At 44.8% G+C, this 22,599-nt stretch overlaps 1 non-coding gene across 1 annotated transcript; it reads left to right on the top strand.

Annotated features, from left to right (window-relative positions):
- The first annotated feature begins 16,173 nt into the window (after positions 1-16,173).
- On the top strand, positions 16,174-16,310 carry LOC147822187 (small nucleolar RNA SNORA2/SNORA34 family). The gene has a single exon (XR_015446137.1). It is a non-coding gene; the product is annotated as a small nucleolar RNA SNORA2/SNORA34 family (small nucleolar RNA).
- Positions 16,311-22,599: the final 6,289 nt, after the last annotated feature.

Genomic DNA, 22,599 nt, shown 5'->3' with positions numbered 1-22,599 from the left:
CCTCTGAAATTGATGAATATCAAATTCACCAGCTGATAAAACCCACCAAGGGTGCATGTCAGACCTTGTATCAGAACCTTCCCGGAAAACAAGTTCTAGCATGATTTAATTAAATTAATTAATTTATTTGGGTTTTTCAGACAGGGTCTCACTATGTAGCCCAGGCTGGCCTCAAACTCACAGTGATCCTCCTGCCTCAGCCTCCCAACTGCTGGGATTACAGGTTAGTACCACCACACTGGGTGCTAGCATGATTTTAGTAGTCTATATCACACTAGAACTTGTTTTCTGGGAAGGTCTTATTTTTGGGGAAATGGGGCACTAGGAAAGGGGCCAGGGCCCTGTGTGGCCTCCAGGATCTTTCCAAAGTACCGTTCCAGGAAGTCTCAGTAGTTCGTGACCAGCCCTCTCTGTCCTTCACATGCACCCTATTATTTTGAAATTATTTTGCTTATCTAACATAATCTGCTTTTACCATAATCGTTCTTGTGTTTGCCTAATAAGATCAGCTAGATTAATAAAGAAAATTAGTGAGATGATTGCCATTCACTGAAAATATCCTCAAAGAGAATTGAGCAAACTGTGCTTATCTACAAGTTGTTGCTCCACCCCTGCTGTTCTCTGGGCCTTCAGGTGTGTTGGTTTTAAGCCCTACCACAAACACTGGAATGTAAGAACCCCCTCCACTTTATATAAGTACCATGTGTTAACCGATTGAGCTACTGGAACTCCGCCACCCCCATTTTAGAGAAGAAAGTGAAACATAAAGATTCTGACCTGTCCAAAGCCACCTAGAAAGATGAAAAGAAAGAAGAAAGAAAGAAAGAAGAAAGAAAGAAAGAAGAAAGAAAGAAAGAAAGAAAGAAAGAAAGAAAGAAAGAAAGAAAGAAAGAAAGAAAGAAAGAAAGAAAGAAAGAAAGAAAGAAAGAAAGAAAGAAAGAAAGAAAGAAAGAAAGAAAGAAAGAAAGAAGGGAGGGAGGGAGGGAGGGAAGGAAGGAAGGAAGGAAGAAAGGAGACAGACAGGAAGATAGTCAAGTGCAGTGACACACACTTATAACCTAAGGAGGCTGAAGCAGGAGGACTCCCAGTTCCAAGGGCAGCCTGGGCTATATGAGGAGACCCTGTCTCATACAAAACAAAATAAAACAAAAAAAAATAAACAAGATTTCCACATGTTCACATGTATGCATGGACTTCGACACACAAACACTGGGGCTGGTGAGGGGCCCGAGCTTCCCATAGACACATGGCTGAGCCGTGCCTGCCCCCGCTGGGGTTCTGTAGACAGAAAGAAGGAGCAGGACCATATTTGACTGGCAGCCCCTGGGTCCACCACGTCCCTCCCCTCACCTTAGAGACAGGAAAGGCTCTGCAGGAAGGCAGGACCAGACCTGGAACCCACTCTCTGGGCCAGCAGGCTGTCCACACCTCCTGTCATGGCTGGGGATGGTGTCTGCCGGGGCTGGCTCTGGGGTGCAGCCACAGTCCCCAGGCCACATAGGGCCCCACATCTCCTGCCAGCCATCTCCTCATAAGTCTACACAGCAAGGACTTGCTTGAGTAAAGGGAAGTGACCTCCGGTCACCAGAGGACTTCACAAAAATCCCCATGAGTCATTCTCCAAGCTTCCTACAAAAAGGACTTCCAAATAAGGGGCCCATCCCCAGAGTAATAAAACCTTGGCCCAAGGCCTAGACTTTCAGGGAAACCATCTGGCCTGCTGGGGCAAGGGTGGCCGGGAGTCACCTTCAGCTAAGTCTATTTTCTTATTCAGTCATTTATTCATCAACTATTAATAAGTGTGACATCCATTCATTCAACAAATGTTTAGTAGGAGAGGCAAGGTAACTCTCACTTTTAACTACAGTACTTTGGCCTTATCTGTGGATTTGTTTTCCAATTACCGTTACCTGTGGTCACCCTCGGTCCAAAATTATTAAATGGAAAATTCCAGAAAGAAATAGTGCCGGGGATTTGGCTCAGTGGTGCTGGCACCTGCCTGGAAAGCACAAAGTCCCGAGTTCAGTCCCCAGTACCACACACACAAAAAAGAAACAATTCATAAGCTTGAAATTGTGCACCATTCCAAGCAGCTGGCTGAAGGCTCCAGCGTCCCACTCCCTCTGACTCAGGGGAATCATTTGTCGCACACTGAACCTTCTCCCTGTCATGCAATTATTTGGGAACAGTCTAGTTAGCAGATTGGCTGTTGTAGCATTAGTATATTGTTAGCATTATTTCCTTTCATTCTAGTTATTGTTGATCTCTTACTGTGTTTACTGTATAAAATAAACTTTACCATAAGTCTGTATGCACAGGAAAATACACAGTATCCATAGGGTTTGGTAGTATCCGTGGTTGCAGGCATCTGCAGGGGGCTTTGGAATGAGTGCCCCTTGGGCAAGGGGACACTGCATATGCTTTTGAATTGTTTGCATTCATTATTACAATAAACTTGAGCTTGTTTTTTTTAGTAAGTTTTGGTATGTATGTGTGTATTTATTCTTTTTGGTGTTGAGGGTAAAACCAGGGCCTTGGACATGCTAGGGAAGTGCCACTGTACCACTAGGATGTGCCTACAGTTTCTAATTAATCAATTTATCTTTTTTTGGCCTTCACACTGAGCTACATTCCCAGGCCTCATTTTGCGGGGGAGGGGTTAGATAGGGTCTCACTCTGCAATTCAGGCTGCCTTGGAATCACTACATAGCCCAGGCTGGCCTGGAACTCGAGGCAATCCTGCCTCAGCAAGTGCTGGGCGTGCACCACCATGCCTGGACCCTTTTTATTTCTGTTTTTTAAATTATGAGGGCCGGAGATTTAGCTCAGTGGCACCATGCCTGCCTTGAAAGCACAAGGTCCTAAGTTCAACCCCTGGTACCACACACACACACACACACACACACACAAAAAAAAAATTATGAGACAGGGTCTTGCTAAGTTGCTAAGTTGCCCAGGTTGGGGTTCAACTCACAATCCTCTTGCCTCAGCCTCCCAGAGTGCTAAGATTATATAGGCTTTGCCACCATGCCAAGCTAATTTTTAACAAGTGATGAGGACATTCTCCTTATAACCACCATTGGGCAAGGTAATTTGCACCAGGGCACATGAATAATGTCTTCCTTCGGGTTTGTCTCTGGATTTCCATGTAGAGCCATAAAAATTTATAGAATTCCTTTGTGTTTGCATAAACGCTATCACAAATCAATTCGTAATTTTGAAACAGGAATTTACATTTACTGAGGTGCTCTTATGTGTCATTCTAGGGACTGGAGATACAGCAGTAAACTAGTACAGCTGCTTAAGTCCTGTGGGAGATATGACTCAATAAAGAAGTCATTGTAGGCCCTGGGGATTTAGCTCAGTGGTTCTGGCACCTGCCTCAAAAGCACAAGGACCGGAGTTCGATCCCCGGTAGCCCCCCCCCCCAAAGAAGTCATTGTAATACAGTCTAAGTGCAATGGAGAGAGGCAAGGGCTGTTCGAGAGCCCCAAACCTACTCACCCCAGTGCAGAGGCTGCATGGTCAGCTAAGCTCACTGGGAGCCGGTGGCTCCCACTCAGACCCTGTGACTAAGAGTAGGAGTGGGAATGATTTCCAAGGGAAACCTGAGGTGTTGTTTCCTGATCCAGAGGACATAAATGTCTCACAGAGAAGGCCAGATCCCAGCTGCACAAAGCTTCCTGGAGAGGTTGACCTTTAAGCCCAAAACCCCAGGGTGACCTGGACTTAGCCAGGAGATAGGAAGTAACCAGAAAGGTTATCAGGGCAGAGGCAAGAGCACAGATCAAGGTCTGGAGAGGATGTCTCGCTCCCCAAAGCTCAAGTGCTGTCAACCGACACTATGGGAGGAGACAGAGGAAGGGACAAGGTCACACAGGGTCCTGGCAGTTTCCTGGAACTCCTCCCGCCCTCCCCTGCCACCCGCCCTTCCCCTTCCGTCACTGTGAGTCAGTCATGGGGTTTTCACACTCTCTGCTTCACGTCAGGCAGTTTCAGTTTCTCACCCAATGTGTCATCTTTCATCAGCAGATCATGTCACCCAGTGATCCACACCACAGTTCAGGAATGTCAGCTGATCCCCACACATTCAACCTCAAATCGTCCAGAGTTTCCTAGGTATATCAGTGAGCGTTGAGCTGCTGGGTGTCTAGGGGAGATATCCAGGCAACTTTAAGTGGAAGAAGGGACCTGCAGCCACCATCTATCAGGTGTGTCCTGTCTCCAGCAGCTGAGCCCTAACATCAAAAGAACAAACCAGGTGGGGTGGTACACACATAATCCCAACACTCTGGGAAGCCGAGGCAGGAGGATTACAAGTTTGACTTTTTTTTTTTGGTACCGGGGATTGAACTCAGGAACTTGTGCTTGCAAGGTAGGCATGTGGTGCCACTGAGCTAAATCCCTGGCCCTAAGATCACAAGTTTGAGCCCAGCCAGGGGAACTTAGCAAGACTTTGTCTCAAAATAAAAAATTAAAATGGCTGGGCTTGTAGCTCAGTGTAAAGGTCTTGGGGTCAATGTCCAGGACTGGAAAAGAAAGAAAAAAGAACAGGTGGACATACATGGTGGTGCACAGCTGTAATCCCAGCACTGAGGCTAGGGCAGTGGACTCGACACAGGTCAGCCTCCACTACATGGCGAAACCCTCTCTGAAAAACAAAGAGTCCAGGGGTGTCCCCCACATGGCTGGGCCCAGGAGTGTGAATAATGTCACTGGTGCTTCATCTGGCTTCCTCAGGTGGCTCAGATCTGTCCTGCCCAGCCTTCCTTTTCAAGTAGGTGACAAAGTTGGCCTACACGCTCCAGGCTAATGAGCTCCAGCCACCCTAGGGGCGCATCTGTGTCCTCCTGTGCCCTGGCTGAGGTCACCTTCGTGCTGATCACCATGGCCGGGAAGCTTTGCTGCTCCAGTGGGCCGGGACCAGGTGATGTCACCACGCACGCAGCGTTAGGTCAGTGGGCGGCTCCGCCCAAGCCACACGGTTGCAGGGCCTGGGTGATTTCCCCAAGGATGGCTGGGGCTCTGGGCAGGTGTAAGTCGCAGATGCGCCCGTGTACTAGGGGGCCGACCTACTGCCCAGGCTCGACCCCGCCTCTTTCATGTGGCTTTTTGACCTTGGCAGAGGGCTTGGTCTCCTGGTGCCAGCGTGGTCATCTGTAAAACGGAGCGATAACTGAGAGTGTTAGGAGAGTGGACCGCAGGGGCTGAGGGCTGAGGGGTGCGTGGTTCCTTCTGCCGGCTGCTGCCCTCACTGGCTGGCTGCAGGCTTCAGCCATTCCCGAGTCACTTTGGGGGGCAGCCGAGGGGAGAAGGGAAAGGTGGCGCTGGACGCCGTGAGTGAGGAGGCCTACTTTTCTCCACCCGGTCACAAGTCACTAACTTGTGACCACTCAGCCCGCCGAGCTCCCTGTTACTCAGGGCACCTGACAGTGTCCTGGGGCGGGGGGGTTATGGGTCCTGAAGTTCATGCAATTTTAGAAAAAGAATACAAAACTAAAAGCATGGGAAATGGTGAAGCTATTTATTAACAAACAAAAAATTCATTCATTGCAAATTGTTGCGTACTTAGAGTGGAGACTCTGTTCTGGGATCTCTTTAGGCAATTTACCAGAGACGCTGGCACAGGGGCTGCTCCTCCCTAACTCTAGAACACTCAAGAACTCCTAGCACCACTCAGCATTGTAAATTATGGGAAGGCTGGCTTTGAGCTCAATAAAGATCCTGGATAAGTGTCTGTTGTATGACTCACGACACACTACACCGAGCTTATTCTTTATACCAAACAATCCACACCCACAGGGCTATGCACCAAGTGCTTGATTTTTCTTGAAACAATAAAGAAGGTTTTGGGCTGGGGATTTAGCTCAGTGGTTTTGCCTCCTGCTTTGCAAGTGCAAGGACCCGAGTTCTATCCCCGGTACCAAAAAAAATTAAAAAAATAAATAAATAAATAAAGAAGGCTTTTAAAAACCTCCTCCCAAGGAAAAATTATGAGAAAAGAAAAAAAAATGGAAACGAAGTATGTAAATAGGGAAGGGTGGAAGGGTGAAGGGTGCATAGGTAATGAGGAAAAAATAAGAACCAAGATACATCATGTACAGGTACAAGCACCCAATGATAAATGTAAACATATTATATATCTAAAATGTACCAATAAAAGAATTTAAGCAAAAAATAAATAAATAAATAAAAAAACCCTCCTCCCATGCTCAGCCAATGCAGCCATGAGCACAGGGTTCAAAACCATTTCCAATTTATGGAAATGTTGCAGAATAATCCAGAGAATTCCAAAGTATCCTTTGCCCAGAACCACCTATTTTAAATATTTTGCATGTTTGTTTTATTATCCTTTCTTCGTTTGTGTGAATATATTTATTATTAATAATTTTATTTTTCTGAACTATTTGAGATAAGTTACATATATCACTTGTCCCTTAATATTTCCACAATTTTATTTATTTATTTATTTATTTGGTACCAGGGATTGAACTTGGGACCTTGCACTTGTGAGGCAGGCGCCGGAACCACTGAGCTAAATCCCTGGCCTCATCCACAAATATTTTCTAAGAAAGTCTAAGGATATTATTCTCTGTTACCAAATTCAGAAAACTGACCTTGATACAAGACAGGTATGTGTTGCCTAATGCTGAGGATGTGAGTTTAAGGCCAGCTTGAACTATATTGCAAGACCTTGTCTCAAAAAATGAAACAAAAAAGAAAAGAAAGAAAATTCATCGAAGCATCTTTGTGAGTTCAATCTGAGGTGGTTCTCAAGGTCACTCACTGATGTTTCCCTGCCCTGAAGAATCTTTCCCACTTTCCGGGGCTGACACCACGTGCAGTCAGGTGGGCTGGCACCAGACTGGACCCGATGTGGTGACCTGGCCACATTACAGGGGCAGCAGGAACCTCGTGGCCAGAGGCTCTGGTGTGGGTGCTAAGTTGAGCATTTGGAGAGAAGCTGACACTTGTATCTGGAGCCCAAACAGAAGGATGCCCCTACCAGTCTCTCTGCCCCTCTGCCACTGCCGGCTTCCAGAAGGACCACAGTCACTTTGGGGGGAAATGTTTTTATTGAAGTATAAAGTACATTCAGAAAAGTACACACATAAATGACAGCACAATAAATTTTCACAAACGTAATATACATTTTCATAAACACATTAGAGTAACCGATTTCAGATCAAGAACAGAGAACATGCTTGGTGTAGTGGTGCAAACCTGTAATCCCAGCACTTGGGAGGTTGAGGCAGGAGGATCTCGAGAAGTTTGAGGCCAGCCTGGGCTACATAGTGATATAGTGGTTATAGTGATATAGCCAGACTGAACTACCTAGCAAGATCTTGTTCCCCCGCCAAAAAAAACCCCCTAAATTAAGTTTAAAAAGAGACTGGGCCGTGGATTTAGCTCAGTGGTGCTGCACCTGCTTTCCAAGCGCAAGGTCCTGAGTTTGATCTCTGTGTACAAAATAAAAATAAAAAAGAGATCACCCCTCCAGTACCACAATTTCCTTCCAGTCTTTCTCATCCTCAGTGATAAGCAACATTCTGATTCCACCACCCAGGACTCCTTTTGCCTGTCTTTGAACTTTATGCAAGGCATCACGTCACTCTAATTCTCCTGTGTGCCACTTCCTTTGACCTTGTGTCTTCCTCCCTGAGGTCAAAGAGGGAAAGGAGCTGAGATTTAGCTCAGTGGTTCCGCCGCCTGCCCTGAAAACCTCAAGGACCCGAGTTCGATCTCCGGTACCAAAAAATGAAAAATTTTAAAAAAGAGGGAAAGGAACCTATAACTCACTTTGGATGACTGGTTTCAAGGTGCCAGCTGTCCCTTCAAGCTGCCACCAGCCAGTGAGCTGGGAGTCAGAAGCACAGAGAGGGGAGCAATCTGCCCAGCCAGGGAGTGGGAGGCCTGGATGTGAACCCAGCTCCCTGTGATCTCTGAGCTTGCCACACTCTCTCCTCTATGCAGTGGTCATCTGCAGAGCACCCTCTTGGGCTGGACCCTGCTCAAGCTTCACGTCCATTGTCTTTTGTCCTCTGCCGCTGCTTGAATAATATCCCTCCTTGGCAAATGGTGAAACAGAATTCAGGGAAATTAAGTCATTTATCAAAGTCATGAAATAAAGATTTAAGTCCTATTGTATTGATTCAACCATAGAGGATGGTATTCATACCTAACATTTATGTGTGCCGTTCAAATACAACTACTTTTGGTAGAGTTTCTCCGAGTGAGATGTTTTGTGAAATGATCCCCTAGCATCTCTTATTTATTTATTTATTTTCCTGGGGTGAGGTGGAATCTCAGTGTTGTTTTCTTTTTTAAATTTTTTTAAAAATTCTTTTATTGGTACATTTTAGGTACACAACACAATTACATTTCTCATTGGGAATTGTAGCTTTACATAATGCATCTTGGTTCTTATTTTTCCCCATTCCTACCCCTCTCTTCACCCTCTCCACCCTTCCCTATTTACAAAGACTTTATTTCCATTTTTTCCATTTCTCATCATTTTTCCTTTCCCTTCTTTCCTTTCCCCTCCCCCTCCCACTACCCCTACCCCTTTGGACCTTTCCTTCCTATTTTGCAGTATCGATTATTCATTCTAATCATTGGTACATTTTAGGTATACAATATAATGACATTCATCATTGGAAATTTGCACCTTTACATAATCTCTCTTGGTTCTTATTTTTCACCCTTGCCCAGCCCTCCCTTCAACCACTCCAGTCCTCCCTATTTACAAAGATTTTGTTCCTATTTTTCCATTTTCTCATATTAATCCCATTCCCTTCTATCCTTTCCCCTAGCCCTCCCACTTCCTTCCCCTTTGCCCCTTTTCTTCCTATTTCACATTATCTATTATACCTTTTAGTCCTTTTTCACACTTTCAGTTTCTCACACCAGAGAAACTATTTGGTATTTATACATGTGTGTCCTATTTATTTCATTTAAGAGTATCGCTTCAATGTGCATCCACTTAGCTATAAATGTCTCTAATTTCTCATTTTTTATGGCTGAGTAGTACTCCATTTTATAAAAAAACCACATTTTCTTGATCCAGTCTCCAGTTGATGGGCATTCGGGCTGTTTCCAAGTTTTAGCTATCACAAACTGTGCTGCTATGAACACAGGCACACATATATCACTGTGGTATGATTCTTTTAATTCTTTGGGGAAGATCCCCAGCAGTGGAATAGCAGTGTCAAATGGGATTTCCAGTCCTAGTTCTTTGAGGTATCTCCATACTGATTTCCACAGTGCTTGCACCAGTCTACACTCCCACCAGCAGTGGAGCAGGGTTCCTCTTTCCCCACAGCCCCACCAGGATTTGTTATTGGTTGATTTCATGAGAGCAGCCATTCCTTCTGGAGTGAGGTGGAATCTCAGCATTGTTTTCATTTGCATCTCTCGAATGACCAGTGATGTTGAACATTTTTTCATGTATTTATTTGCTATTTCTACTTCTTTGTCTGAGAAATGTCTGTTCATTTCAGATGCCCATTTTCGGATTGGGTCTTTAAAATTGGGAGATCTGATCTTTTTAAGTTCTTTATAGATTCGAGATAGTAGACCTTTGTCTGAGGAAGAGCAGGTGAAGATTTTTTCCCACATTGTAGGTTGTCCCTTCACACTGCTGGTGGTTTCTCTTGCTGTGCAGAAGCTTTTTAATAAGAAGAGATCCCACTTGTTGATTGTTTGTGCTAGTTCACAGGCAACTGAGGTTTTGTTCATAAAATCTTTTCTTACACCGATGTCTTCAAGAGTCCTACCTAACCTCTGTTCCAACTGGTTCAGAGTTTCTACTTTAATATTTAGATCTTTAATCCATTTTGATTTTAGTTCAGTGCATGGAGAGAGATATAGGTCTAGTTTTAATCTTTGGCAAGTTGAAACCCAATTTTTCCAGCACCATTTATTAAAGAGGCTATCTTTCCTCCAGTGAGGGTGTTTGGCTCCTTTATCGAAGATGAGATGGCTGAGTGTGTCTGGTGTTGTTTCTGCATCTTCTAATCTGTTCCACTGGTCCTCAGGTCTGTTTCATTGCCAGTACCATGCTGGGGTTTTTTTGTTTTGTTTTGTTTTGTTTTGGTACAGGGGATCAAACTCAGGACCTTGAGCTTGTGAGGCAGGCATTGGAATCACTAAGCTAAATCCCTGGCCCACCATGCTGTTTTTTATCACAGTAGCTTTGTAGTATAGTTGCAGGTTGGGGATTGTGATACCCCCTGCCATGTCTCTGTTACCTAGAATTGCTTTTGCTATTCTGGGTCTCTTCTTGCTCCAAATGAATTTTTGGATTTTTTTCTAGAGGTCTATGAAGTATGCTGCTGGGATCTCAATTGGAATTGCATTAAATCTATATAGCAGTTTTGGAAGTATGGCCATTTTCACTATATTAATCCTTCCTACCCAGGAGCAGGGGATGTCTGTCCATTTTCTGATATCGTCTTCGATCTCTCTTTTCAGAGTGCCATAGTTTTCAGAGAAGAGGTCTTTGATTTCTTTCGTTAGGATGATTCCTAGGTATTTCAGTTTTTTGGATGCTGTTGTGAAAGGAATTATTTGCCCTATTTCTCTCTCAATGAGTCTGTCATTTGTGTAGAGGAAAGCTATTGATTTTTGTGTGTTGACCTTGTCACCAGCTACTTGACTGAATTTGGTTATTAAGTCTAGAAGACTTTTGGTGGAATTCTTGGGGTCTTCTATATAGAGGGTCATGTCATCTGCAAATAATGACAATTTGACTTCTTCATTTCCTATCTTTATTCCTTTTATTTCTTTCTCTTGTCTAATTGCCATGGCTAATGTTTCCAGAACTATATTGAACAAGAGTGGTGATAGTGGACATCCTTGTCTTGTTCCTGATTTTAGTGTGAAGGATTTCAGGTTTTGACCATTTAGTATGATATTGGCTGTTGGTTTTTCCTAGATGGCTTCTATCAGTTTGAGGTAGAGACCTTCTATTCCAATTTTTTGTAGGGTTTTTATCATAAATGCATGTTGGATTTTGTCAAATGCTTTTTCTGCGTCTATGGAGATAATCATATGGTTTTTGTCCTTGGCTCTATTGATATAGTGTATTACATTGATTGATTTTCGTATATTGAACCATCCCTGCATCCCTGGGATGAATCCCACTTGATCAGGGTGTATGATCTTCTTGATGATCTTCTGCATTCTGTTTGCCATTATCTTATTAAGGATTTTTGCATCTATGTTCATTAGTGAGATTGGCCTATAGTTCTCCTTTTCGGTTGGGTCTTTCTCTCTAGCATCTCTTCTTGTCTGTCCCTCTGACTTAGCTTGGTGCATGGCTTTCCCATGGCTTTGATCCCAGCCTTCCTTGCAGCAGTGCGCAGCCGTGTGACTCACCTACAAGAAACAGAATGCGCTCCGTCCTCGGACTCCCATGGACCCCACTTCTAGGTCCTGCCCTACTAAAGGGATGAGCAATGCTCTTCCCCTCACTGCCCCCCTTTCTGGTACTGGGGGTCGAACTCAGGACCTTGCGCTTGCTGGGAGCCACCACAGATCATGTGGAAAAGGGGCCTCTCAGGATGCCCAAGTGACAATGCAGAAGGTGCCTGGGTGCCCACCTGGGAAGCTCTTCTATGCTGGTCCCAGAGCTCTGGCACTCGGACAGTTCCAAGATTAAAAGAAGAAATGAAAAGCCAGGTGTGGTGGCATGCGCTGTATCCTGGCACTCAGGAGGCTGAGGCAGGAGGATTGATGTGAGTTCAAGGCCAGCCTGGACTACACAGTGAGACCCTGTCTCAAAAACACAAAACAAAGCAAAACTGTGAGCCTAAGTAAACCTCTTCTCTTTATGAGTAAGTAATCTTAGGTGTTTCCTCACAGAGATGAAAAGCTGATTAATACATACCTCATGTTTGTAATTGTCTTTATGTTTAAGATCCACCTCATGAAAAAGGAATATAGCCCCCCCCGCCAAGGTCTCACTACATAGCGCAGCCTGGCCTCACACTCCAGTGATCCTCCTGCCTCAGCCTCCCGAGTGCTGGGATTATAGGTGTGTGTCACCATGGCAGGTGCATATGGTCTCTTAAATGCAGGAACTGAAGCCCAAAGACAAAGAGATTTCCCTCAGGTCACACCGCAAAGAAACACCAAATCCCACCTTCTGGAACTCCAAGTCTTACACTCTTCCACTATACAAAGGAAGGGTTGGCAAACGGTGGCCTGGTGACCAATGAGCTGAGAATCGTTTTACATTTTTTAAGAGTTGGAGAATGAAGAAGAGAAGAATATGCAACAGAGACTTTGTGTGTTTTGCAAAGCATAAAATATTTATCATTTGACCTTTTCCAGAAAAGCTTTCACAATTCCTGGGTTACACCATTTTTTAACTTCTCAGATTCTCTGCCTAGGAAATAAGGGGCTCAAGATTTATGTAACAAACTCAAGACCGTATGAGTCAGGGTCACATGGCCTGGACTGAGAGAAGCAGCCAGGATGAAAGGGACACTAGCGGGGTGTTTTGATCGATCGAAAGACCCCTGGACCCTAGGAGAAGACAGGTGCTTGTCCCTTATCTGCGCCTGGCGGGGGATGGACTCTTATCTGCCCTTTGGGTTTTGGTTACTCGGTATTGATTGCCCTGTCTCCCTGAGCAGCACCCTGGTTTCCCCGGGAGCCACCTTCTTTACTCCCTGTTCAGATGAAGCCTGAGGGGTTCACTCCATCCTTGCTCCAGGGAAGTCCAAATGCTCCAAGCTGGACCGTGAGCAGGCCTCACCCCTCTACCCATGGGGATTGGCTCACAGATGGGCAGGTGTCCCAAGTGGGCCGATGAGTCAGCCCCTGGCTGATTGCTGGGATTCTTGGGAAAACATTGTTTTCTTTCTGCTGTGTTAGGCTAGGACCATGAGGGTCATCACATACGGGCCCCTGAATCAGGCTGGACCTGGAGCCAGCAAGGTAACCCTGAACACGTGAGCCTACGTGGTTCCTTTTTCAGCTTACCTCCCTGTGGCAGACAATGCCGGTTCTCTGTCCATCCCTCTTGGCGCTCATCTATTCTCAGGCACAATGACCTGATGACTTCCAGCTCCCAGGCCCTGGGCTCCATGCCTAAGAACTTTGTCCTCCTGTGCACTCAGCACAGACATGCTCTGGGGGCGGGGGGGGCAGGCTGACCTCCTGCCTTACCAGTGATGGACAGGAGCTGGTGGATGATACGCCCCTCTCTTGGTGGAGTGGACATCCACGTGTGTTCCACTCTGTGTCCCAGAGTCTGGTGGAAATTGCACACAATCCAGTCTCAGATCTGTTTCTTCAGGAACCTGCTGCTAAGCTTCCTAAGATCAGGGTTCTATCATGCACAGCTAAAACTGCTCTGGCTGACACACACTTCAAGAATTCTTTTAAAATATTTGCCTCATAACTATTTTTCCAACCTGCTTTTCAGCTACAAAGCTGCACATGTGCTCTGTGGAGTGACTTGGTGCGTGCAGCAGAAAGGAAGGCAGTAAGAGAAACCCCAGGATGTCCAGGGTGGGAGCCACCTTGGTCACTTCCTCTCTCTCACCACCACCTCTCTCCTCCCTGACCCATTTATTGAGAGCTCCCCCCCGCCCACCCCAGAGATGGTCCCAGTTCCTTCCTCCTCTTTCATCTGCAAGGCCACCATCTGTCTCCAGACCTGCCAGCGATAAGAACATTTCACATCATCTCCCCGTCCCTGGCCTTTGAAAGAACCCTGCGTGCCCTGGGGGTGTGATGAAGACAGATGGAGATGTTCCCCATAGAGGCTCAAAACAGTGGGAATGGGGAAGTTCCTAAGAAGGCTCCATTTTTTCCATCCCTCTTGCCTTCCTTCCTTTCAGAAATAGTTACTGACACACAAGCAAATTACTCAGCAACAGTAATGTACATTGAAAATAAGTTCTCTCTATATCCTCTTTCTTCACAAAAGTATGTTTTTTTTGTTTATTTGTTTTGTTTTGTCTGGTTTGTTTTATTGAGACAGCGTCTTGTTATATAGTTCTGGCTAGCCTTGAACTTGGTATGTAGCCCAGGCTGGCCTGGAACTTCCTGCAATCCTCCTGTCTCAGCCTCCCAAATGCTGGGATAGCAGGCATGCACCACCACACCTAGCCACAAAAGTATATTTCAAATGTAGAATAGCATAAAATATTTTGTAAAAAAAAAGAAATAGCTACTGAGCACTTGGGGAAAGCATTTGAAATTGCAGACAACAAATCACCTGGAGTCACCTTAGCAGAAGGCTGGCTTAGCCTTATTACATCTGGTAGAACCCTAGATGTTAACTGATCCCAACAGTGTGTGTCACCAGGAGCACCACAGCCAGGAGAAATACCACTTTCACTGTTCAGCTGTTCTAGCAGAAAAGTCACTGTGGCCTCTGCCATCTCTGCTCAGGGCTAGGAATCTAGGGCCTGGCTGCTGAAACCCCCTTCTGTTTCCAGAGGGACTGCAGCACTGTGCTTGCCAGATCCCCTGCTTGGCATCCACCGTTGGCTTCTGTCTCCCAAGCTCACCTGGGGAACCTGGGTTGCATATGGTGCTCCTGCTGCAAGGTAGTCTGGGAAATGTAGTTTTTCTCCTTCTAGGCATTATGGTACAAGTGTCATATAGGGGACAGGAAGGGTACAGGGGATTGGGATGGGTGTTGAATGAGCTCCATCGATGAGAGAGAGTGAGGAAAGTCCTCCATTTTCCAAGAGCTCACAGTGGAGGGGTAGACCAATATCGGACAACTAATCCAGGAGGAATAAGCATCATGTAAGAGAAATTATCAAAAGTAGTGAGAATGTATTCCCTCTAACAGGACCTCAGGACAGAGGCATCATTTTCCACAACTGTGAAGATATTTAGAAGATAACCAGACAAAGAAGAGCTGGTGGGAACAGCCCTCCAGGGAAGGGGAAACATCATGGGCAAAGGCCCAGTGGTAGGGAAGGTGAGGGAGTAGGAGCAATTGAGAGTCGGGTAGTTGGAGAACAGAGAACAAAGGAAAATGGGGAGGAAATAGAGAGGTGGGAAGGGAACTTCTCATGACCTTGTAGTCCATGTTGAGGAGTTTGAACTCTCTCCTAAGGGCACTAGTGAGCCACTGAAGGTTTATGAGCAGGGCAATAACATAACACTCCTAATATTTTTTGAGCACTTACTCAGTGCCAGACTTTTTGCTAAACTATTAACAAACATCATTTAGGGGCTGGGGATTTAGCTCAGTAGTTTCGATGCCTGCTACACAAGTGCAAGGATCCGATTTCGATCCCTGGTACCAAAAAAATAAAAAAATAATAACAATGAACACACACACACACACACACACACAAGAAGACTTGTTTAAAATAAAAAACAAAAAAAATCATTTAGTATTTATTTGCAGTAATACTACATAATCCTTTGACCAGGGGCAAATTTCTCAGCCGATCCATGCCTCAGTTTCCCCATATGCACACAGTTAGAGGTTCTAGTAATAGAACCTTCAACAAAAGGTCATTATGAGGATGAAACCAGTGCTTGACGTGTGGTAGATTTCTTTCTATTTTCTGTGCCAAGTTTTGCTACTCTTATTAACATTATACCAATGAAAAACTTGAATTCCAGAGAGAAGAATCAACTTGCCTGGGGTCACCCAGCTACTGAGGTGTAGACTGGACAGGACAGGGGTGGTGAGGGGAAAGAGCTGCCGAGAACAGAGAAGCCACATCTTCATCTTCATCCTAGAAGCAACAGGAACGCGGAGCACCCCTGGGACTCGCATAGCCACCTCTGCTCTGATGCGTCGGTGCTCAGTCACGCCAGTCGTGAAATGTTTCAGTGTTGTTCCCCCAGTACTACTACATCCATGGCATTATTCTGCGGCTTTAATATTTTCGTTTTGTTTTGTTTTTTGGTACTGGGGATCCAACTCAGGACCTTGTGCTTGCAAGGCAGGCACCAGAACCACTGAGCTAAATCCCCAGCCCCATCTTTAATATTTTCATAAGTGGGCCGGGGATTTAGCTCAGTGGTTTCACCACCTGCTGCGCCAGCACAAGGACTTGAGTTTGATCCCCGGTACCAAAAAAAAAAAGAAAAGAAATATTTTCATAAATGGCATCACACTAATTGTTTATTTCTGCAAGTTCCTTTTCTTGCTCAATGTTATGTATTTAAGATCTAGTTTGTTCACTGGCCCTGAATTAAGGCCGGCAGTTTTCTGAAGCTGTTGGTTTCAAGCAGGAGCCTAAAGAGATGTCTTTCTATGGTCTGTTGGCCATTTCAGAACTTGGTAAATGGAATGGTCAATTCATTAGAAAGAAACAGTACTAAACAAATTATACCCAGGCATGGTGGTGCATAGCTGTAATACCAGCACTTGGAAGGCTGAGGCAGGAGGATCGCTGCAGTTCGAGGCCAGCCTGGACTGCATTGTGAGACCCTGTCTCAAAAAGCAAACAAACAAAATCTTTATCTCTCTTTATAGTTTTACATTTATTTAAAAATATGTATCAGCATCAAAAGTACAGACTTAAATTTTCCTTGTTTTATTTCATTTTAGAGTGAGATAAACACTTTTCAGCTGAAAAAAAAAAAAAAGATCTAGTTTGTTCATTTTAGCTACTTCCTGGTGATCCATCATGGGAACGTGTCACTGAGTATTCATGCATTCTCCCTCGGGCGCCTTTCACCTGGCTGTTTCTGGCCTATTATGGACAAAACATCACACGCATCTGTGCTGACAAACAGCTTCTCTCGGAATCAGAATCCGGGTTGCTTGACCATGGGGTTCATTCATTTCAGTTGCCAAATAGTAATCCAAGAGAGTTCTCATTTCCCCACTTCCTCACCAATGAGAACAACCCCATCGCTCCATGCAGCACTTACTCCACACCAGGACCTCCTAAACATTCATCGTGAAATGACTTGTTTAATCCTCTCAAGAAATGTATTTGTTTACTTATTTATTTATTTGAAACAAGGTCTTGCTATGTAATTATGCTGGCCTTGAACTCACTATGTAGCCCAGGCTGGACATGAACTTGCAACAATCCTCCTGCCTCAGCTTCCCAAATTTTGGGATTATCGGTGCCTGCTGTCATGCCCAGCAAATTTTTTTCTTTTTGAGATGGGTGTCTCACTATGTGCTCCAGGCCAGCCTTGAATCTCCTATGCAGCCCAGGAAGCCTCAAACTTTCAACTTCTGCCTCAGTCTCCTGAGTTCTGGGATTACAGGCAATCACCACTGCACCTGACCCAAGAAACTTTATGGTCATTATCCATATTAGGCAGATGGAGAAGTAGAGGCACAGGGCGATGAAGTAGATGTCCCAAGGTTGGCCAGCCAGGAATGGCACAGTATGGCTGTTCCAGAGACTGGGCTGTTAACCTTTCTTCTAGACTTTGGTGTTTTCTGTTTTTCAAATTTCTGCCAGTTTATGGCTGTTTCTTAATGTTTTAGCTTGCATTGGCCAGTGAGGAGAGACTGTGAAGATCTTTCCATGCATTTATTGGCCAGGCAGCTGTCTGCTTTGGAAAAATGCCCTTTGCAGCCTTGGCTGCCCTTGAGTTTCTGATCTTCAAAGCCAGTGCTCCCAGAGGCCTTGGGGCAGGCCTGGCACAGAGTGGGCCCTCGATCAAACTACCGGATGGGGACTGAGGATGTGGCTCCATGGCAGAGTGCAGACCGGGCTTAGTTGAGGCCCTGGGTTGGATCCACAGCAACAACACACACACACACACACACACACACACATGTTCCTGCCTGACAGTGTCTCTTATTCCCCTTCCTCCCAGGAGCCTGATGCTGATTAATTAACCATCTGCTTAAATCACCAGCTCGAGTCTGTGCAAGGCCATCAGCAGTGCCTGGCTCCATTTGTCCCCTCCTGTCCCTGTGGTTGGCCAAGTGCATTCCCACCCCAGGGCTTGTATGGCGCTGCACCATCTGCCCCAGCACCCTTCCCGTGGTGGTGCCATCCTACACTTCGAGCCTCAGCTCCAAAGCCACCACCCCAGAGCAGCTTCCGGGGCATCTGTTCAGAGGGGACAGAGGCACAAGGAGACTGAGTGTAAGGCCCTGGAGCATTGGTGAGAGTTTGAACTACGTACGAGAACTTACTAAGTGCTGGGATTTCCAATGTTTCTAAAATGATGATTATTCTGTGTGTGATTTGTTTACTTCTTTCCTTTTTTTATTTTGTGAGACAGGGTCTCGATATGTAGTTCAGGCTGGTCTTGGATGCACAGTAGTCCTTCTGCCTCAGCCTCCAGAGTGCTGGGATTAAGGTGTCTTCTTTCCTTCTTTCTTTTTCTATTGCCATATTGAGAATTGAACCCAGGACCTTTGCTCTGAACTACATTCCCATACTTATTTCACTTTTTATTTTGAGAGAGGGACTCACTAAGTCACCAAGTCGCTCAGGTTGGGCTCAAATCTGTGATTCTCCTGCTTCAGCCTCCCAGAGTGCTGGGATCACTAGCATGCCTAGCTGTCTGTGTGATTTTGTATTTTTCAGAGGGGGTTTGTGAGATGGGATCTCACTATATATTTCTGGCTGGCCTGGACCTCATGGCGACCCTTCTGTCTCAGCCTTTGGAGTGCTGGGATTACAGGTGTGCACAACTGTGTCTGGCTATGTGTAGTTTTTTAAAAACTCAAATTTGAATTTATTTATTTTTGGTTTTTTGAGACAGGGTCTCAGTTTATAGTTCAGGCTGGCCTTGAACTCATTATGTAGCCTTTAATTTGCTTAAATCCTCCTGCCTCAGCCTCCCAAGTGCTGGGATTACAGGGAAGCGCCACCACACCCAGCTCAACTTTAAGAGCCAATCCAAAGAGAGGACAAATAAGTTTCTAGGGGCTCTGTTTCCCAATCCTCTTGGGTCAGAATCAGTTGCTGGCATTTTGTAACTTCCAGATTTCCTCACTCCCCAGCCCACTTTGTCCCTTTTGTCTGCTGGATTTTTCCTCTTGGCTCCAAATCACCAGTTGGAGAGCAAAGCCTCAGATCCAGAAGCCTCTCTGCTGACAGCCTCCTCCACGGATGTTTCTTATCTGCAAAATAGGGATAATAAAGGTCTTATCTTACTTCAGGGATTCAGGCTCCTGGAGCTTACCAAAGCATTGAGCAGAGGGAAGGCTCTGACTGTGGGAACCGCTGGGTGAATCTGCAGCCAGAGAAATGCTGGCTCAGAGTCAGCTCCCCATGTGACCCCAGGCTTCTCACTTGATCTCGCTGCACCTACACTCTCCTGTCTGTGAAATAAGGATAATACAAATACCCACCGAGCCCATGAGATTAGATACCATTTCTCACTACCTCAATTAACTCTTTTCTTCTTTTGGTTGCACATTTTTGCTTTTACCAGAAAGTCAGTCGTATCAGGGCAATGATTTTCCCTGACTGTCACTGCTGGGTCCCCAGGGCCTTGAAGAGAGTGGGTAAGTATTGAATACCCATCTGTTGACTAAATTGGGTAGTGTGTCACAGAACTGTGTGGTCACAGCTTCCTTCCAGGGCAAGAGGTATGGCTCTGCCTCCCTCTTTAAAATGAATACAGGGCAGCAGCTGATTAAATGAGACATATTTGCTTCTCAAACCACACTGGATGACTGCGGGTGAAATAAATGGTCAAACAAAACAGGACGTGGGTGGATCAGGTCTTCCTCCCCCAAAACACAGAGCAGGGTGGGGGGCCAACCCAGCCTTTAACAGTCTCCTCATGATTCATGCGGAAAAGACTTGGGCAAACAAGGGTGACTTCGTGTCCAAGCAAGAACTGCCCAGGTCAAAACCCTCCTTAAATACACAAGGAAGACAGGAAAATAATTCACTGATCATCTCAACACTGGAGGGTGGAGTTGTTGATTAAACCTTCATCCTCAAATGGAATTAATTTTTTGTAATTATGAAAGTAACACTGGGGGGCTGGGGATTTAGCTCAACGGTGCTGCAGTTGCCTGGAAAGTGCCAGGTCCTGAGTTGGATTCTTGGTACCCCCTCAAAAAAAACCAAAACAGAAACTAATACTGGCTCATAACTATAAAAATGTTTTTCAGGCAATATGAAACAATGTGAAGAAGAGAGTGAAAAACAGTGACAAATTTAGAGCATTTAGTAAATTACCACAGATTTTTTTCAATGCATAGATGTATGTTTAAACTCTAAAATGTATAGCTGGGTGTTCCGCTATTTGGGGCATATATATTGATTTTTTTTTTTTTTTTGGTACCGGGGATCAAACTCGGGTCCTTGTGCTTGCGAAGCAGGTGGTGGAACCACTGAGCTAAATCCCCGGCCTGGGGCATATATATTTAGGATTGCTATTTCTTCCTCTTGGGTTGTTCCCTTTACAAGGATGTAGTGACCTTCTTTGTCTCTCTTAATCAGCCTTGGGTTGAAATCCACTTTGTCTGCAAATAGAATAGCTACCCCTGCTTTTTTCCAGGTTCCTGTCCTGTGGAGTATTGATTTCCATCTTTTGTCTTTCAGTCTATGAATTTCTTTTTGAATTAAGTGTGTTTCATATATGTAGCATATTGTTGGATTTTACTTCTTGACCCATTCCGCCAGTCTGTTTCTTTCTTTTTTTTTTTTGGAACTGGGGATCAAACTTGGGACCTTGCACTTTCGAGGCAGGCGCCGGAACCACTGAGCTAAATCCTGGGCCCTAAGTCTTTTTCTTTTGATTAGTAAATTGAGACCATTAACATTGATGGTTATAACTGATATGTATTGACTTATCCTTGTTATGTTATTTTCCTGTTGTTGGCTCCCTTCTTTCCTCTTCTGTTTAATTTTTTGCCTTGCCTGTTGGACTCATTCTGTTGGGGTTCATGGAGTCATAATCCTTGTTATCTCTAGGATATCCTTCAGAACACTTTGGAGTTCTGGTTTGGTGGTCATGAATTTCTTCAGGTGTTCTTTGTCATAGAAGTATCTTGTTTCTCCATCAGTTTTGAAAGATAGTTTTGTAGGGTACATCAATCTGGGTTGGAGGTTGTTTTCCTTTAGGGCTTAAAATACTTCACTTCAAGCTCTCCTTGACTTGAGAGTTTGTGTTGAGAAGTCTGCTGTGATTCTGATGGGCTTTCCTTTACAGGTGATTTGTTTTCTCTAATAGCTTTTAATATTCTGTTCTTGTGTTGAATTTCTGGAATTTTGATTATTATATGCCTTAGGGAAGACTTTTTTTATCATGGCTAATTGGAGTTCTATATGGCTCACTTATCTGTATGTCAAATTATTTTTCCCTATTTGGGTAGTTTTCTGCCATTTTGTGAACAGGTTTTTTATGTCATTTGCACTATCTCCTGCTTTTTCAGTGACTCCGATCAATCTCATGTTATTCTTCCTTGCATCATCTAGCAGCTGCTGGATTGATTTCTCCTGGTCCCTTGTTATTTTTAAGAAATCTTTCTCTTTTTTTGATACTGGGGATCGAACTTGGGTCCTTGTGCTTTCGAGGCAGGTGGCAGAACCACTGAGCTAAATCCCCAGCCCCCAAGAAATCTTTCTTTTCATGATTGCTAACCACAATCTTATCTTCTAGATCTGATATTCTGTCCTCATATTGGCTCTGCTGTGTATACTTTCAATGGAGTTTTTTTTTTTGGTACCAGGGATCAAACTCGGGACCTTGCGCTTGTGAGGCAGGCAGCGGAACCACTGAGCTAAATCCCCGGCCCCTCAATGGAGTTTTTAATCTCCTGGATATCTGTTTCATGGATCCCATTGAATCTGTTTCATGGATCCCATTTCTTTCCTATGGTGGACATTCATGGTTCCATCATTTTCCTGAGCGCCTCTATTTTTTTTATCTGTATCTGCCCTAGAGTCACTAAGCATGTCTTTCATTCTGGTCACCATCTCTGTAGTTATCTGAGAAATTATTTTTGCTTCGATTTTTTCTAAAGCCTCGTTCATTTGCTTTGTTACTTCTGCTATTACCATTTAAGAGAGTCTAGGTGGGTGGCTTTTGGATTGTTCCACCTCATTGCCCCCTGGGTTTGCCTTTGGTGAGTTGAAAGTCTGGGGTGGTTGCATCTTGTTTGAGTGTCGTCTCATTTTCCATTTTTTGAAAGTTTAATTCCTGGGTTGACGCTTGTAAATTGCTTATGGTGAGTGGCTTAATTGCTAGTATTCAGAACCCTTAGGAAATGACTACTCAGAGATGTCTTCCAGGTGTAGCTGGCTTTTGAGTCTATTGCAAGATCCTACCTCTTCTGTTTATTAGAGATGAGAAGTTTATGCCTCTGTGGCCAGCCAGCAGTTCTTTGGCACTGGCCTATAGTTTTGGGGGTTTTTAAAAAAGACTTTCAGGCAATCTCAGTCTTGGTATTCCAGGAAGGACAACTGATCAGCACAATCATGTCATCTTGGCTAAAGTAGTACACAATCAGCAAAAACCACAGTATCAAATACAGCCTAGAAAATGACAAACTGTGGTAACTATGAATTTGCCACCTTTAACTGTATGAACTAGATTTGTGGTTTATAACAAAATCTAGGGCTGGGGGTTTAGCTTAGTGGTGCTGTCACCTGCCTCGAAAACACAAGGTCCTGAGTTCGATCCCTGATACCAAGAAAAAAAGTATATAGATACAAAAAATCT

Source organism: Heterocephalus glaber, unplaced genomic scaffold, assembly GCF_053883595.1.
Source record: "Heterocephalus glaber isolate CG9 unplaced genomic scaffold, H.glaber_assembly_v1.0 deba00001673, whole genome shotgun sequence".
Classification (NCBI taxonomy): domain Eukaryota; kingdom Metazoa; phylum Chordata; class Mammalia; order Rodentia; family Bathyergidae; genus Heterocephalus; species Heterocephalus glaber.
Note: the sequence above shows the minus strand (reverse complement) of the source record. Positions and strands in the feature narration are given on the sequence as shown.